General features: G+C 38.2%; 1 protein-coding gene across 3 annotated transcripts in view; it reads left to right on the top strand.

The window, feature by feature from the left end:
• The first annotated feature begins 1,074 nt into the window (after positions 1–1,074).
• Positions 1,075–17,887, top strand: part of LOC138335995 (uncharacterized) — a 62,576-nt gene continuing 45,763 nt past the window's right edge. For 2 of the 3 annotated variants that reach the window (XM_069285241.1, XM_069285237.1), the window contains exon 1: positions 16,726–16,997. The gene's annotated coding sequence lies outside the window, so the exon portion shown is untranslated. Of the gene's footprint in view, positions 1,210–16,725; positions 16,998–17,887 lie in introns of those variants that run through there. The other variant, XM_069285238.1, reaches the window with a different exon arrangement.

Below are 17,887 nucleotides of genomic sequence, written 5' to 3'. Positions count from 1 at the left end.
TAACAAAATTTGGTAGCTTTTTTTCTCAGCATTCAAAAAAAAAATTCTGTTTTGTCCCTGAAACCTTGAATGAAAGTCAAGGTCATTCATATTAACAAATTTGGTAGTTGTTTTCCTCAGCATTTTATAGGTACAATATAAGGTCTCCAGGTTTTTCGGAACTTCACAAGAAGTCAGTTAAATATTTAAAAAAAAATTGACCCCTATAGTGTGAAGATCAATGTCATTGGTGTTTAAAAACTTGGTAGTCATTTATTTCAGCATGCTACATGCCCAACAACAGGCATCGAAAAATTCCGATGTCGTTGAGGTAGAGGGGAATCACTCGGGCGTCATAAAATGGTTTGTCGTCGCTATCTCAACTCAAATGTCAGAGTTGTTCCCCTTTTATCATTCCCACCGCAATGGATTTGTATTGCATGTCAATTAGACTTGTAACAAAATGTACCGACTGTAATAAATTCATCAAAATTTTGCTACCATATCCGCTGTAGGAAAAGTATTAAACATGGGTCGATAAGCATTCTCGATATTCCATGAGTCTCTACCATCACAGACATTATACATTCACCAGTAACCCCTGGAATATCGAAGATGAACGATAATTAAGATAATTATGGGCCCACCAGGGTGTCCTTAAACCATTTTAGACGTCTTAGGAGTCTTGATGAAAAATCGGCAATACGCTACGTCGCACTGTAACTTATATAATCCCAGATCCCTGCACATATGCTCAAGACAAACAACACCTTATCCATGACTCAGGTGGGTCGTTGTAGACATAAACTGTAACTACAAGATATGTAACTAAGCAATGTAAGAAAGAAATAGTGATTTAGATAATGTGTAGAGCTCTCGAAAAATTATATCTATAGCTACATGTACATGTATTTGTAACTCGATGTCGAGTTCTCTAGTAGCTCGTGATAATGACCAGGGTGCTGGAGAGCTAGAGCAGAGCCTATCTGTACTTCAACACGTGGTTGTGTTTATTTTGATAATGATGCATGCGCAGGATTTCACTCATGCGCGGAACGGAGCACGTGAAACTTTGACAGTGAAAATTTTAGTTACATCGACTGGGTTTTTAAAGTACATTTGATATAGGCCTATATAATAAATGAGGATTCTGTCGAAAGTATGTAGTACGGTGATGAACACTATTGTGAAGATCTAGATCTGGATGCACAGTTTACTGTTTGGATAACGGTAAGTTCAATTTTGTCATCAAATTGACTTTCAATGCATTTGATTGATACCGATTTCCATTGTAGTCTGTAGAATAGCCTATATTTGTGTTTTTATTGTGCCGAATTAATTATCAACAAGCAGAATAAGACGTGTTCTTTTGTCTAATAAACCGCAACTTCTGCGCTTATATAAAGTGCTTACATTTAGGTTTGCTCTCATTGTTCAGATTGCCTCTCAATTTATGTACATGAGCACATTATTTGCAGTTCGATCCATACATGTATTGTTCTATCCATTGCTTGAGAAATACAATCATACACCTCATTCACTTTCTTCTACGACCGTCTGTCTTTCAGAAATCATTCGACTGGTACTTTATCTTGGCAATTTAACATTGTTTCTTCAAGGAACATCATACTGGCATTGCCAAAAATTATATAATCTTATTTGGTGTGGCCTTACTCCATATATACTACAGTAGACAGGATTGAAAAGCCATTCTTCTGTCTGTTTGCAAACTGTAGCAAAATTACTAGTGATGTTGGATTTTGACAGGTCATCAGTTTCATTGTCAAAACTCTTGACATGTAGTCGATTTCCCTAGCAATGTACTTCTTGTAAGGGGCCATTTGGTCAGGTCTGAAAGAAAATTTAAAACTGGAACATCCATTACTGTCAAGTATGTAGATTTCTCCTATAGCAGTTAGAATATTTTTTCTGGAGAGAAGCTGAACTTCAAAAACGCAAAAATGACATTCAAAGCCATTGCCTACACTTTGTGTCTTTAGAAATAGTTTTAGAACGAAAATTGATATTTCTATGCAAACTTGCAAAATATTTGTTTAAAAAGCAAAAAAAAAAAGTTTTCAAAAATCTCAAAACAATCCCAACAACACAGGGGATTGTCACTAGTAGTAGATTAATAACCCTCTATATATTTGAGAAAATTATGACATAATACATAATATAAAAAAGTGAAACATTCCTTACTAACCCCTGTGATGTAAAGTACAGAAATCAATGTTTTTGTCTCAGAAGGTATATGAAGTATCAATTTATACATTTATACATATTAAAAATCTGTGAAATTTTTGACCAGATGTGAAGACAAACTGATGAATCCATTTATAAATACCAAGATGATTTTGGCCTCCTGGAATGCAGATTTCAAGGTCAATTGAGTTGGCAACAGGCCAGGCCAGAGAGTATGAAAGTTGTAAAAGTTTTGCCCTACCGAGGAGAAAAATCGGCCACCATATATTAAATTACTTATCAACAGACATATGGTCTACCAATTGTGAAAGCAATCTAATTGGACAGATCTGAAAGGTCACAGAAAGGTCAAGTCCATTCAAGCTTCTGATTAGAAAGTTTGAATGAAAATTATTTTGCATTTTGCCAAATTTTGTCCTAAGGAGGTATATGTATCAATAACAATGCAGTGTATAACTGGTAACTAAATAAAATATACATGTTCTGAAGTTTTAGACTTAGTAAAATTGCTTTTAGTAAAATTGCTGGGTGCCTTAATTTCATTGTGTATTTGTGTGGCAATTTCAATTTAATGGTTTTTATCTTATCAGTATAATGTTCCGCCCAAGTTCCAATTTTGTTGCCATATTTTGTTTATTATTTTCCCTGAGAATCAGGTCTATTATAGTCCCATTATTTTCACTGACACAACAGTATGTGTGGCACAGTGGTAGGCTACTAATCTCCGCGTTTTATCAATTTTATTCCTCCTTTCATATGTGTGTCTGTTCATTCATTCATTCATTCATTCATTCATTCATTCATTCATTCATATTTGATCTTTGCTGCTTTCGTTCATTCATGATTGTTCCTCACAGAAAGGGTGTTTGAAACAGGGGCAGGTACTGACTGCTGGTTGGTGATTTTTCTTCAGGTACTCCAGCTTCCTTACACCATTTTAACTCAAATGACCCTGTCTGATGTAAAACTCATCAAATCAAAACTAACCAAGTGTATGAAGCTTAATAATAAACTAAAAACTGATTTTGTGTCCATGATTATGCATAAGCAGATTGGGAACTTTTTACCTTCTGTAATGTATATCTATCTAGCTAATAAATATGGGAGATACACCTCACTTTTATATTTAACATTGAAGCATAGCTGCATGGACAAAAAAATTCTCAGGCCAGTGTCTTTTATACAGAAGTTATATATTGTTATATTATATTGAAAAATGATCTTGATATCTCGGATGGTCATGTATGTAAACTGGTTACATTTTAAAGCTATTAGACTGTCGACCTTCGCCTACTGTTATAGATAAGGCCGGATCATTTACTAAGGAAACGCCCTTTTTTAGGAATGGATATGAAGTTTTGATACAATTGTGAGTGGCAACTTCAGCGAGATAAAACATATGTAATGGAGGTTGGGAGCATCATTATGATCCAAGAAAAAGGATTTTTTCACATCAGGGGGAGATAACTCTTATTACGATAGTAAAATCTGTCTGTCAATCTGTCTTCCTGCTGTCAGAGGGAGATAAAGAAGCCAATTTCTGTGAATCTCTCCTGGTTACACCTTATGCAACCTATTCTATACCATGCTGGGAGTTTCAAGTTTTGGAAGACATTCCCCTCCCTCGCTTAACTTTCATCATTAAAACTCGATATCGCTATCAGCTGAAAAAATGGATGAAAGATTAAACGGATAATTTTTTTTGCTCACAAATTTTAAAAGCTGCTGTTTATCTGTTCGATCTATAGCGATATGTACATCATCAAGTTTCTTGTCCGTATCTTAGCTCTAAGGTCACAACCGATCTGGTTTGTGCTTTCTTGCAGGGAAGATGTCTTTGAATTCAAACTGGAGTTTGTTTAATTTCATCTCTCTTTCTAAATGGTCAAATGTCATCAATGCCTATTTCAAGCATTCAAAGGGGTGTGCAAAGGTGGTCCTTTAAATCCCTCATGTTTAAACTGTCCGAGTTGTAAAATATAGGAAATCATGCAGTTTTAAAAGTTGAATTACCTGGTATTACAAAATGAAAAGAAAATACTTGAAATAATTTAGACTAAACAAGTAATGGCCACTTAGGCTTGTGTATCATTTGTTTTGATTGTTAATTCCATGACCTTAGTTTAAGAACTTTTTGCCCTACGGTCTATTTTTGGACGTTTTGACCTTTCAGGGTCAGATCAATACTGGACATATTTACGACTGACATTTATGGTCATCAGTTTGTCTGTGAGATGGACAACATGGCTGATTAATTTTCCTTATAGTGCTGGACAATGTTCCTAGAGTAGTAAAGCTGGTGTTTTTTATTGTCCATTTTATCCACACTTCACCCACCCTCGACATCATTAAGGGGTCATAAACATATTACTAGGTACAAAAATATCGGAAAGAGGCTTTTGGTGTTTTACTAATAATCTAATAGCCTAATGTGTTACATACCAAACCAGACACGATTAACTACAATGCTTATTAAATGTTATACCTTGACTTGGAAAAATCTGGTAAGAAGAGCAGGGAAAATGTACATTCGATTTCAGGCCAGGGCTCGAACCCCGGACCTCCAAACACTAGCTTGATGCTGTACCATTTGAAACAAATCGAGAAATTATACTACAAATGTATATTAAAAGACTTAATTAAGATGATTTCATGTTTTAGCGGGATTGGATGGGATCGATCATTGGTGACCATGTTAAAATGCCGCTAGTGTTTCGGAAGTCCTCATGCCAGTACAAACACATTTTGTCGTCTCCTGTTACAATACTTAGACCATAATACTGCTTTTTTTTATTACAATATGATCACTTGTAAAGATTTCCAAAGAAAAAAAAGTGCAACCACCATCAATCAGTTAAACTCATCTTCGGTTGGATACGCTACCATCAGCGTTGCTACAACAGGAAGTCGCAAGTAAACAATTTCTTTCCTGCAATCACATTATGGCTACTGCTAGGAAAATCTGGTATTTTTTATGGGAATTTGTCCATTAAATTTATTTATACTTAGTCTACGGTATAAACAATCTTTATACATGTAAGACTATAAATGCTGATATAAATAACACGCAGATTTTCTACCAGGTCATATTGCTTCCAAAAGTAGATCTGTGGAATATTTGAGAATTTCTAGAATGTTCTAGAATGTCAATTTTTGGCCCAAATATTGTTGGTTTGTCTACTTGTCAAACGATATTGTTCTTTGTTTGTTATTTCTTCCTTTATCATTTTTGTCCATCAACCAGCCATATTTTTCTGTAGATATATAGGGTTTCATACTCCAAGGTATGATAGCCCATAATGCAGTGTGATTGGTACATCCAAGATAAAGTTACGGCAACAGGAAATATAGATATTGTGTTATTTTATCCAGTATCTGCAATTTAAGTTTATTGAGGGAGTACCCGAAATCATATGTTTGTTTTGGTTGTACATCCTATGAACAGCCACAGTTATTTAAGGACATGCCAGGTCTAAGAGGTGAAAAGGAAAGAAGCTAATCTACAGTTAGTACAGTGGGAACTACGTACCCCACATGGGATTCAAACTCAAAACCCAGAGGTAGAGGGCTTCTGCTATGTAATATGTTTGAACACCTTAACCACTTAGCTACCGAAGCCCTTTGAGAAAAGGATGTTGGTACCTCATTGTAGATAGCGAAAATGATATCATAATGGGCATTATTTAAGGGGAGACAATTTGCAAGATCAAAGTTGGCAAATTAGTGTTGTAGATATGGTTACTCATAGAAAGAAATACTGTTTGTGGTAATAGTTCAGTTGAAGACTTGAAAATTGTTTGATAATTATGAGATGTGTTTCAAATTGGTTATGACTGTTTAACCAGATTCAAATAGTATTGGAAGAATTAATTTAGCATCTACACTATCATATAGCATGATATATTACCATGTTTGTTCAAATAATCAGCTGGAAATTGCAGTGAAGGATAAGCATGGCATCTGACAGGTTAAAATAATTTTGATGAATGGAGCAGTTTGGGGCAGACGGCAGGGATATATATGCTTGATGAGCAGACAGGGATATATATACTTGATGAGCAGAGGGCAGGGATAGATAGTGGTCAGCAAGGGTGTCTATAGTTATCAGTTGTCATGGTGATGGTGTCCAGACATAGTAAACTAGTGATTGCTGACCCCACACCAAGTCTTAGGCAAGATAAGGTAAAACTCATGTACATTGGTGTTGAGATATGTACATAGTGTATGGGGTTGTATAACTTCATATATAGCTGAGACTGGCCACCAGAATATTTTAAATCATTATTAACTTGTTTATCCCTGAAATTTTATAATGGACTGGTCTAGTCTTTGATTCAGAATAGTCTAAATGTGCCTTCATGGGTGAATGAGTTAAAATATGGCTCAATAATTTCTGTCTCTCAGCAACATGTCTAGTTCAAGCCAGGGGGAGATAATCTATTATTAGAACTCTAATCAATAACTTAGGGTCTGGTGGTCAGTCTAGGGGGAGAAAATCTAGTATAAGAACTCTACTGAGGAAACCTTATCAATAACTTAGGGTCTGGTGGTCAGTCTAGGGGGAGATAATCTAGTATTAATCTTATCAATAGTTTAGGGTCTGGTGGTCAGTCTAGGGGGAGATAATCTAGTATAAGAACTCAACTGAGGAAACCTTATCAATAACTTAGGGTCTGGTGGTCAGTCTAGGGGGAGATAATCTAGTATTAATCTTATCAATAGTTCAGGGTCTGGTGGCCAGTCCAGGGGGAGATAACTTAGTATTAGAAGTCTGTTGAGAAAAACTTATTAATAACTTAATTACTAAGGGTCCTGTGGCCAGTCAAGCCTGTCTCTAAAGACTATTATTACATCTGAATTTTAGACTCTTTACTTATTTACCGCTAGAAGATCTTATTACTAAGATTTACCAAATTAATGACCTTGACCTTCTTTATATTTCTTTTTTAAAAGAGTCTTGTTTTTTTCTAAATTAAGAGGCCTGTAGATGGACGTAAGTGCTAAAAGACAATTTTATTTTTTTTTACAGATTTTGTTGCTCTAGAAAAACAACTTGATCATCTATATATATGTTTACGAGTTTTTGTAGATGAAATATAATGTCCATCTGCCTGCAGGAAGTGGATAGGAAACACAACAACACAAATTTCAAGTCCTTTCTCCTTGTTGCTCCTTCAACTCCTTAACTTATATACGTTCTCTGTGTCTCTATATACAACAGTACTTACTCTTTTACTTATGTACCCCGTAGTCTAAGTTGTCGGTTCACCATCCTCGGTCCAATGGTGGAAGGATATAATGAATCTTCTGTTCCACCTTTGGGGGCAAAGGTGGCCGAGTGGTTAACATGTCCCGCTATATAACCAACAACCCTCCATCTTTGGGTCACGTGTTTGATTCCCATGTGGATGTCGTTGCTAGGTACTGACAGAAAGTTGGTGGTTTAACCCCATATACTCTGACTTTCCTTCAGCTCATACATCCATGCCATGTAGTTGCTCCGAAAGTTCAGAGGAATGTTTCGGATGTATCATGACCATCACATTTTATTTGTTTCGTGGGAAAATCACAACCATATTTGATCCAATAAGCCCTCTTGTAGGGATCTTCTCCAGTTTTCCAACTTTTTAGTTGCCATGTTAGTACATGTAAATGCCTTATATGAAGCAACTAAGCAAATATAAATTAAGATAATAGCATAAAGTGATCTTCTTTCAAAACAGTTTTCCATTTCTCAAAAAAAAAATCTGCCACTAGCCTCATTAAGATAAATACAGTAGATGCATACTACAATCGTTTTACAGGATTGTTGACGTCAGTAGATGATCTTTCAGGCCTACAGAATCATTGAAAGACAAGGTTTCTTTGATTGCGGGGCATGCAAGGTCACCTACTGCAACCTCAAGGTCAAGATCAGTGCCTTGTGAAAGTTTAAAGGGAGACAACCTTGGATTATCCTACAGGGCCGATAATAAAGCCTGCTAATGATGATGTTGATTTAAGATTAATGATGCTCGTTACATGCGGGTTAATTATGAAGTGCACTGCAGGTGTACTACTCGTTACAGATATTTCTTTTTGTTTGATGTTAATTGTTAAGTCATATCTATCAACAACATTCTAACTAATTACCTCCTTGCATGTAAACCGCAATTACATTAATTCAGTGTTTTTGTAGGTCCCGACCAAAATTCATATTCATTCTAAACTCAAATATTCGAATAATTCAAGGTTTATCGTGGTACCGTTGACTTAGCCTGGTCACCAGTCTCTAACATATCAAATTATTAAATCACTAAAATTTTGCTCAGTAATTTTTGTCTCTACAATATTTCAGAAGTTTTAAACTAGGGGGAGATAATCTAGCACTATTTTACCAACACTTTAGGATCTGGTAGTCAGTCTAAGGGGAGATAACCCGGTATTAGAATTCTGCTGAGATAATCTAATCAATAACTTAGGGTCTGGTGGCCAGTCTAGGGGGATATAATTTAGTATTATGATTTTGCTGAGAAAAACTTATCAATAACTTAGGATCTTGTAGTTGATTAGATTCCATGTCCTATGAATAGCTTGGGTCATATAATGACAACCACCCCTATATGAAATAGGTTGAGTTATGTTGATGTTGAGGGAGGTTGTGGTATATTCTTGTAGTGTCTTCTTGTACTTGTGGAGCTATTGCCATATTTGTAGTGCTATCTTACTGAAGCGTGCAGCCAAAGACACCAAAGAACACACTCCATCCCTGTCACATTACGGTGAAATCAGACAAAGAAGATGTCTCGGTCTCCTTTTATGCTGAACGTTAATTAGAAGCAGAAATGACCTCTTTTCAGAACATGGTGTCCCATCCAGAGAGCAGAACATAGAGCCTTCTTCATAGGAGAGAGCACTCGATCATCTTATTGCCAAAAGTGGGGCAGTGTCAAGGGAGACGTTAAAAGAAGAAAGTTAGTGAGGGAAAAAAAGAAAAGATAATGTCCTAAATTTAATTGCCTTATATGATCATACAATGGGGGCAGCAGGTACAATTCTAAACCATACTTGTGGGGCAGTCAAGGGCATGACATTGTCCTTTATGTATAAAGGAATGATGTGCTTTTAGTGTACTTATCCGTATCTATAAGAATATAGATGTATGTAAGTGTAAAAGGAGAGGGGAAAATGTAGCGACCAGACCTGGATTCAAACCTGGGACCCTCCGAACACTCGCCGAATGCTCTACTGACTGAGCTACCTGGTCACCAATGATCGACATAAGTACAGAAGTAGTACAGTGCATACTAGGGGGCCCAAGCCCTCTACCTCTGGGTCGCAAGTTCGAATCCGATATGGGGCAGTTCCCAGGTACTGACCGCTGGTTGATGGTTTTTCTCCAGGTACTCCAGTTTTCCTTCACCAACAAACCTGGCATGTCCTTAAATGTCCCTGTCTGTTAATAGGACGTTAAACTAATAAAACCAAAAAACAGTACATACTAACCCCTGTGAAGTTTAAAATACTGATTTGATTCCAAAAGGTTTGATCTTATATACAGACAAAGTTCTATGGGAAAGTGACTTTTCAGTGATTGTTGGATGACCTTGAGATTTATTCCAAATACCTGTAATTTGCTTTGAAAATGTTTGCCCAATTTAATTCTTCATGGTTAATAAAGTCTGACTTCGCCATTTGCTTAATTGTTCATGGGAAAGCTAAAAGATGATCATTTCTTTCATCATACACCACTTTGATGGCCCTGATTATGTATATGCCAAAAGGTTAGACATCTTAATTCACAGAAAAATAATTGGTATGGGAATTCTGTTTTTTGGTTTTTTACACCCCTATATCATGCCAAGCACATAGGTTAGTTAGGCTATGTTTGTAGCATCTAGGTATATCTCCTTATAAATGTAACCCATACCTAAAATTCTGAACACACATCTATACAGAGTGAAGGCACAATTTGTTCTATCCATCTATATAAACATCCAACCAAGTTTTATCAACTCACTTATCCAATCACTCTATCCAACCATCCCCCACCCATCCATCCATCTAAATCCATTTATCCCTCTTCTCACCCTTCCATCCCCGCCCATCCGTTTATATAAATTCATTTCCCTACCCTCCCATCCCTTTACCAATTCATCCATCCATTCCCCCACCCATAAATCCATCCCTCTCCCACCCATCCAACCATCCATTGACTTACCTATACTCACTCACCCACCCATCCCTCGAACGACCCAACATTCCCCACCCATCTATCCATTGACCTACCCACTCACCCACCCATCCCTCGAACGACCTAACATTCCCCACCCATCTATCCATCGACCTACCCACTCACCCACCCATCCCTCAACGACCCAACATTCCCCATTCATCCATCCATCCATCAACTTACCTATACCCACTCACCCACCCATCCCTCGAACGACCCGACATTCCCCACCCATCTATCCATCGACCTACCCACTCACCCACCCTTCCCTCTATGCAACCATCCCCCACCCATTCATCCATCCATCCATTGACCTACACACTCACCCACCCATCCCTCGAACGACCAACATTCCCCCACCCATTCATCCATCCATCCATTGACCTACCCACACACCCACCCCTCTATCCAACCACCCCCACCCATTCATCCATCCATCCATTGACCTACACACTCACCCACCCATCCCTCTATCCAACCATCCCCCACCCATTCATCCATCCATCCATTGACCTACACACTCACCCACCCATCCCTCTATCCAACCACCCCCACCCAATTCATCCATCCACCCATTGACCTACCCACTCACCCACCCATCCCTCTATCCAACCACCCCCACCCATTCATCCATCCATCCATTGACCTACACACTCACCCACCATCCCTCTATCCAACCACCCCCACCCATCATCCATCCATCCATTGACCTACACACTCCCCACTCATCATCCACCTATCCAACCACCCCCACCCATTCATCCATCCATCCATTGACCTACACACTCACCCACCCATCCCTCTATCCAACCCCCCACCAATTCATCCATCCACCATCGACCTACCCACTCCCCACCCATCCTCTATCCAACCACCCCCACCCATTCATCCATCCATCCATTGACCTACACACTCACCCACCCATCCCTCTATCCAACCACCCCCACCCATCCATCCACCCATTCATTGACCTACACACTCGCCCACCTATCCCTCTATCCAACCACCCCCCACCCATTCATCCATCCATCCATTGACCTACACACTCACCCACCCATCCCTCTATCCAACCATCCCCCACCCATTCATCCATCCATCCATTGACCTACACACTCACCCACCCATCCCTCTATCCAACCATCCCCCACCCATTCATCCATCCATCCATTGACCTACACACTCACCCACCCATCCCTCTATCCAACCACCCCCACCCATTCATCCATCCATCCATTGACCTACACACTCACCCACCCATCCCTCTATCCAACCAACCCCCACCCATTCATCCATCCATCCATTGACCTACACACTCACCCACCCATCCCTCTATCCAACCACCCCCCACCCATTCATCCATCCATCCATTGACCTACACACTCACCCACCCATCCCTCTATCCAACCATCCCCCAACCATTCATCCATCCATCCATTGACCTACACACTCACCCACCCATCCCTCTATCCAACCATCCCCCACCCATTCATCCATCCATCCATTGACCTACACACTCACCCACCCATCCCTCTATCCAACCATCCCCCAACCATTCATTCATCCATCCATTGACCTACCCACTCACCCACCCATCCCTCTATCCAACTATCCCCCACCCATTCATCCATCCATCCATTGACCTACAAACTCACCCACCCATCCCTCTATCCAACCATCCCCCACCCATTCATCCATCCATCCATTGACCTACACACTCACCCACCCATCCCTCTATCCAACCATCCCCCAACCCATTCATCCCCTGTCCATCCATCCCTCTAAATCCATTTACTCATCCTTCCTCCCTCCCTCCCTCATCCTTCCTCCCTCCCTCCCTCCATCTCTCCATTAAAAACCACCCCTACTCTCTGAAAACCACCTATTATATGACAATTCCACTGCTGTCTAAATCTCCTAAAAGCATTTGTAGATGTGTGAATGTAATTGCTTGTGTCATATAAATATTTACATTGTTCTGACCTTGAAACATGTTAAGTATGAAGTGTTTATTATACAGACGAAATTTGTATAAAATGCAGCAGAGTGCACATACATTACACGTCATATGTAACAAGTATCTTATTCATATGCTACATCAGCTGATGTCCTTGACATTCGGAAATTTTTAATGACACGATCTTGAAATTTGGTAATGTTTATTGACACAATGAACTGCTGTTCTGAAGAAAACAAAAGGAGAACTATTCAGATGTAATCATCACTTATTGTGTTTGTCATTCTCTTATCACTACAATTGATATTTGATTGGTTTGGTATGATTTGTCTAATGTTCTATCAGCAGTCAGGGCTATTTAAAGACCTGCCTGGTTTAGGAAATGAAGGAAAGCCAGATTATCTGAAAAAAACACAGGCCTACTGTCAGTACCTGACAACTGCCCCACATGGGTTCAAAATTATGACCGAGAGGTGGAGGGACTGTGGTAAAATGTTGCGACAACTTAACCACTTGGCCACTGCAGCCCCTTGATCAACAGGAGAAAATGTAGCTGCCGAACTGGGGTTCGAACTGGGACCTTCAAACAGTAGCTGGATGCTCTACCGATTTTGTAATCTAGTTAGCGATGATAGACTCCATCCATCCTCTTGTCTTTATCCCTGAAGACATTTTACATATTCTACACTAAAGGGGCTGCAATGGCTGAGTGGTAAAATGTCTGCAAATTAACACAAGCCTTCCACCTCTGGGTTGTGAGTTCGAATCACATGTGGGGTAGTTGCCAGGTACTGATTGGTCGTTGGTTTTTCTCCTGGTACTCCGGCTTTCCTCCACCAACAAACCTGGCATGTCCTTTCATGACCCTGGCTGTTAATAGGACGTTATAAAACCAAACCCCTAGGCTGAAATCATACTTACAGGGGATGGTAGGTGCAAAAATGTATCATTAACGCATGCTATATATACCCATAAGAAAGAGGAAAGAACTTTGAATCAGTCAAAAGAAATACAAAATATTTAAAACACAAGTTAATTGAGTTTTTTCCTCTCAAGTATGTAGTTTTAGATTAGTATCTTTAGAGTAATTTCTGTATCATTGGGTTCATATTCTAGATGTACTTTTATTTCATAGAATATATTCTTACTATAGCTTTATTGAGACAACCCAATCAAATTTTACCTGTGGTTTCCGAATGTTACCAACTAATACTAATGGTATTGACACTAATTAAGACTCAATTTTATTTATTTTAATGAAATTTTTAAACATCTCTTATCAGCTGAAATAAATCACAAAGTTGATAGAGACATTATTGTAAGACTTAAGTTAGATGGGAAACGGAAATTAAACACCACTTGACATAAGTCAGGATTCCACAGAAATGATGATAAATCGGAGTACAGACTTTAAAAATAATTTCTTGGTGTTTTTCTGGGTGGTGATGAGAATTTAAGTGTAAAGGTCAAATTATGAGGTCACTAAATACACTTTTCCTCCCAACCTCCCCTTCCCACTTACTTCAGTCCCTATTCTTTTGCCCCTCCCCATCATTTAAAACACTACAGACCCTCCATATTTGTGTAATGAAATGACAGAGCTCAGATAAACCAGTCTCTAGAATTTTAAAAACATCTCTAAAATTAGTCTTGATAATTTTTGTCTCTCCTTTTTCAAACTAGGGGGAGATAATCTAGTACATGTATTAGAATTCAGCTGAGAAAGCCTCGTCATCAACTTAGGGTCTGGTGGCCAGTCTAGGGGGAGATAATCTTGTTTTATGATTCTGCTGAGAAAGTCTTATCAATAACTTGGGTCTGGTGGCCAGTCTAGGGCGAGATAATCTGGTATAAGGATTCTGGTGAGAAAGTCTTATCAATAACTTCGGTTTGGTGGCCAGTCTAGGGGGAGATAATCTAGTATTAGAATTATGCTGAGAAAATCTTACAGTCTGGTGACCAGTGTAGGGGGGGATAATCCAGTATTAAAATTCTACTGAGAAAGTCTTTTCAACAACTTAATGTCTGTTGGTCAGTCGAAAGGGAGATAATCCAGTATTAGAATTCTACCGAGGAAATCTTATCAATAACTTAGGGTCTTGGTCAGTCTAGCAGAACTGTATGATTATGCTGTTCAAATTCTACCACCAGCCCTCCTCTAATAAGTGGTTAAGGTAATGGTTTTTCATTGCAGACTCCGGCTTCCAAATCCTGATGCATCCATTTAAATGATTCTTGGCAGTTTAAAGCTCAATCAATTTGAACTCCTGTGTCAAAAACAAAAATGACAAAATCTCTGTAAGTCAAACAGTTTTGTAATGATTCAATCTTATCTTTTTACTGTGTAATGATTTACAAGTGACTGTTAAAAACGATGATTTCAAAACCATGACCTGTAAGGTTATGCAAAAAATGACTGATATGACTTATGTATTGCCTGTGGATAGCTTATATCATATCATATGTAAAATAGGTAATAACTCTGACATGCTTATCAGGAAATGTATAAACATAATTTGATGTACTGAACTTCAGAATTCATAAATGATGATCAGATTCAGATATATGACATGTTCAATTAAAGCACCGAATATCAAATAATTCCACCAATGAAATATCTGATGTGTTTTTCAGAAAAAAAATAGAGTGAAAGATTGAATTGAATAGACTGTTTGTAGCTTACATACTCTAGCATTGTATCGTGGTATTCAAAGAATTTCAGCAAGTGATTTTAGAATTAAAAATTTTATCATATGTATTGACTGACGTTACATGTTTACAAGGTTACAGGATATATTAACAATTTATGCTAAAATACTGTATATGTAACGAAAATATTTGCTTATACTTTTTTTTGTGGTTTTGAGGCTGCGGTGACCGAGTGGTTATAGCATGGTCCAAACATATTTAAACCATAAGCCCTCCACCTCTGGGACGTGAGTTCGAATCCAATGTGGAGCAGTAAATTGATTGCCAGACACTGACTACTGGTTGGTGGTTTTTCTCCGGGTACTATGGATTCCCTCCACCATCAAATCTGGCACGTCCTTATATGACTCTTACTGTTGTTTGGATGTTAAGCTAAACAAACCACAACTCAACTTTTGTGGTTTCATACCGACCTTCCTATCATATCTGGGATTTGAAGTATTTGTGGTCAGCTATGGTCACAATAACATTTAAAGCAAACCTGTTGTAGTTCAAATAGCAGCCACGAAAGCAAGCAAAATTCCTACAAAACAAACATTTCATGTTTCACAGTATCCACTGAATTTTTTAGGTTTTAGGGGCTGCGATGGCCATGTGCTTAAGATGTCCTAACACCGCACAAGCCTTCCACCTCTGGGTCACGAGTTTGAAACCTTTTTGATGCAGTTGCCAGGCACTGACTTTAGGTTGCTGATTTTTCTTCAATACTCCGACTTTTAAATCTGGCACGTCCTTAAATGGCCTTGGCTGTTAATTAGGAATGTAAATTAAACCAATCAATCCCAAACCTCAGTGAATTTATAGCTGCATGTTTCCATAGCAACCACAAAAAAAACATTGAAAAATTAAACACAAAAAAAAACCCCACTTAGATGATCATACATGTTGCATATTCATTTAATAAGTAAAATATGTCTACCGTGTCTGTTAAGTTGGCGTAGATCTTGAGCTAACAGGGTTCACCTGTTACTGTATTACCCAGAAAAGTCTGGAATAAGAGGAGGGTTGATAATTGGACGTCTGGAAATAATGAATTTCTGGAAACAATTACATATGTAGACAAATTGAAAAGTGTTCTGCAGTAGAACAGGTTCATGTAGGTAAAATTAATTACATGTAAACAAACTAATAAAAGCCATTAGGGTGTATATGACTGATGCTTTTCATCTTTCTCCGCCATGGTGGTGTATTTTTGGAGAATTTCAAAGTGTGAAGTAATTTCTTGGCATGTGATATTATTAAAGGAGTCATCATATAAAGATGTTGCTATTTGGTTTGTGCAGTTTTTTTCTCGGTTTCATAATTTTTAATCCCTTCTATTTTCTGTTAGAAAGTGTATATATAAAGGCAATTTATGCTGTACTTTTCCTGCATTTCTACTTTTGTCCAAATTCAATCTTATGATATATCAGAATTTTTAAATTCACAAATTTTCATGAGGACACAATGAGTTGACTGTATGGTATACAAAGAAAGTAGTTATATATGAAATATAAAGTGGTTTCCCATGTAAGCCCCTCATCCCCTAAAATAAACGTGGACTCTTCCACTTCAAGGTCTGGAGGAGTTCATTATTAGATTTCAGGGGTGATTAGTGATGTAGTAGACTAGTATGGGTACAGAGGCTGAAACCTGTGGCCTAGTACTGATGCATCTTTCAACACTATGTACAGAGTGTATGTGGAGCTTCACAGAGTATACAGGGCTTTGTGCGTTTCCTAGGCTAATGTACTTATTGATGGATATTTGGAGGCATGCATAGTCCTATGGGACAGATCATTTCCAAACGTGGATGTAAGAATCGGATTACAGCAGACAATATTCCTTTAATTGTCAGTTTTTGTGTGGAATAGATTGTTCAAGGGAGATTTATTTCATGGGTGATTAGTAAGAAATACGTGGGAAATAGAAAGGATTCCTTTAAATCTTCATCTGCAGGTAAGTGACAAGAGATCGTATGAAATACATGTTTAAATAGAGCTTGTTTTCACTTTTCCTTTCGTGATATTTCTGGTGGGTTTGTGGACCACTTTTGCTGAAAGGTTCGAATTCAGATGTTCATACACATTGTCATTAGCTCTCAAACTCCGGGTAGCGGGTTTGAAACCCACGTGGGACACATGACATGCCAGGTACTGACCATGGATCAGTGGTTTTTCTCCGGGTACTCTGGCTTTCCTTCACCTCCTACCCGGCATGTTCTTAAATGACCTAAGCTGTTTATGTTGTTTATGTACAAAAACAAATAAACACACTAATGTTTATATTGCAGTTGGTGTGATGCAGATTATTATCATTTTCTTTAATTAGTAAGTGGTCTTTGTTTATTTTGTATTATTGGGACCTATATTATTTAGATATATGTCCGTACTTATATTAATTATTTATGTGACATTAATACAAAATCAGGCTGACATGTATCATGTGTATATTATTATTTTTACCACAGTGGAATCATTTGCCCCCATAATGATGAGACATGAGACCCAGCTCAGCTGTGTGGGTCTAAGTAATAACACACAGGATGCTAGGTGGAGATATAAATCTCACAACTGTAGAATCTTAACAGCTGTGTCAAGTTTTCTTGTGATGGTGATCTTGGTGATCTCCGTTTATGTAGTGGTGACCATATTTATGTTTGAGGATACAGAAATCTCCATAATTCTGCTGAATATGGTTGAAATAAACAACCCTGGGGTAGTTATCTGTGATGTCATAGCTAGGACAAGGATGGGTTACCATTTCCTGTATAACTGTTACACCTCATGTAGATTTCTTATTAATTTCTAGGTTTAACATGAAAAGTTTTAAAATTAATGTCAATCAGG

The sequence above is a fragment of the Argopecten irradians genome, chromosome 12 (genome assembly GCF_041381155.1).
Source record: "Argopecten irradians isolate NY chromosome 12, Ai_NY, whole genome shotgun sequence".
NCBI classification, from domain to species: domain Eukaryota; kingdom Metazoa; phylum Mollusca; class Bivalvia; order Pectinida; family Pectinidae; genus Argopecten; species Argopecten irradians.
Note: the sequence above shows the minus strand (reverse complement) of the source record. Positions and strands in the feature narration are given on the sequence as shown.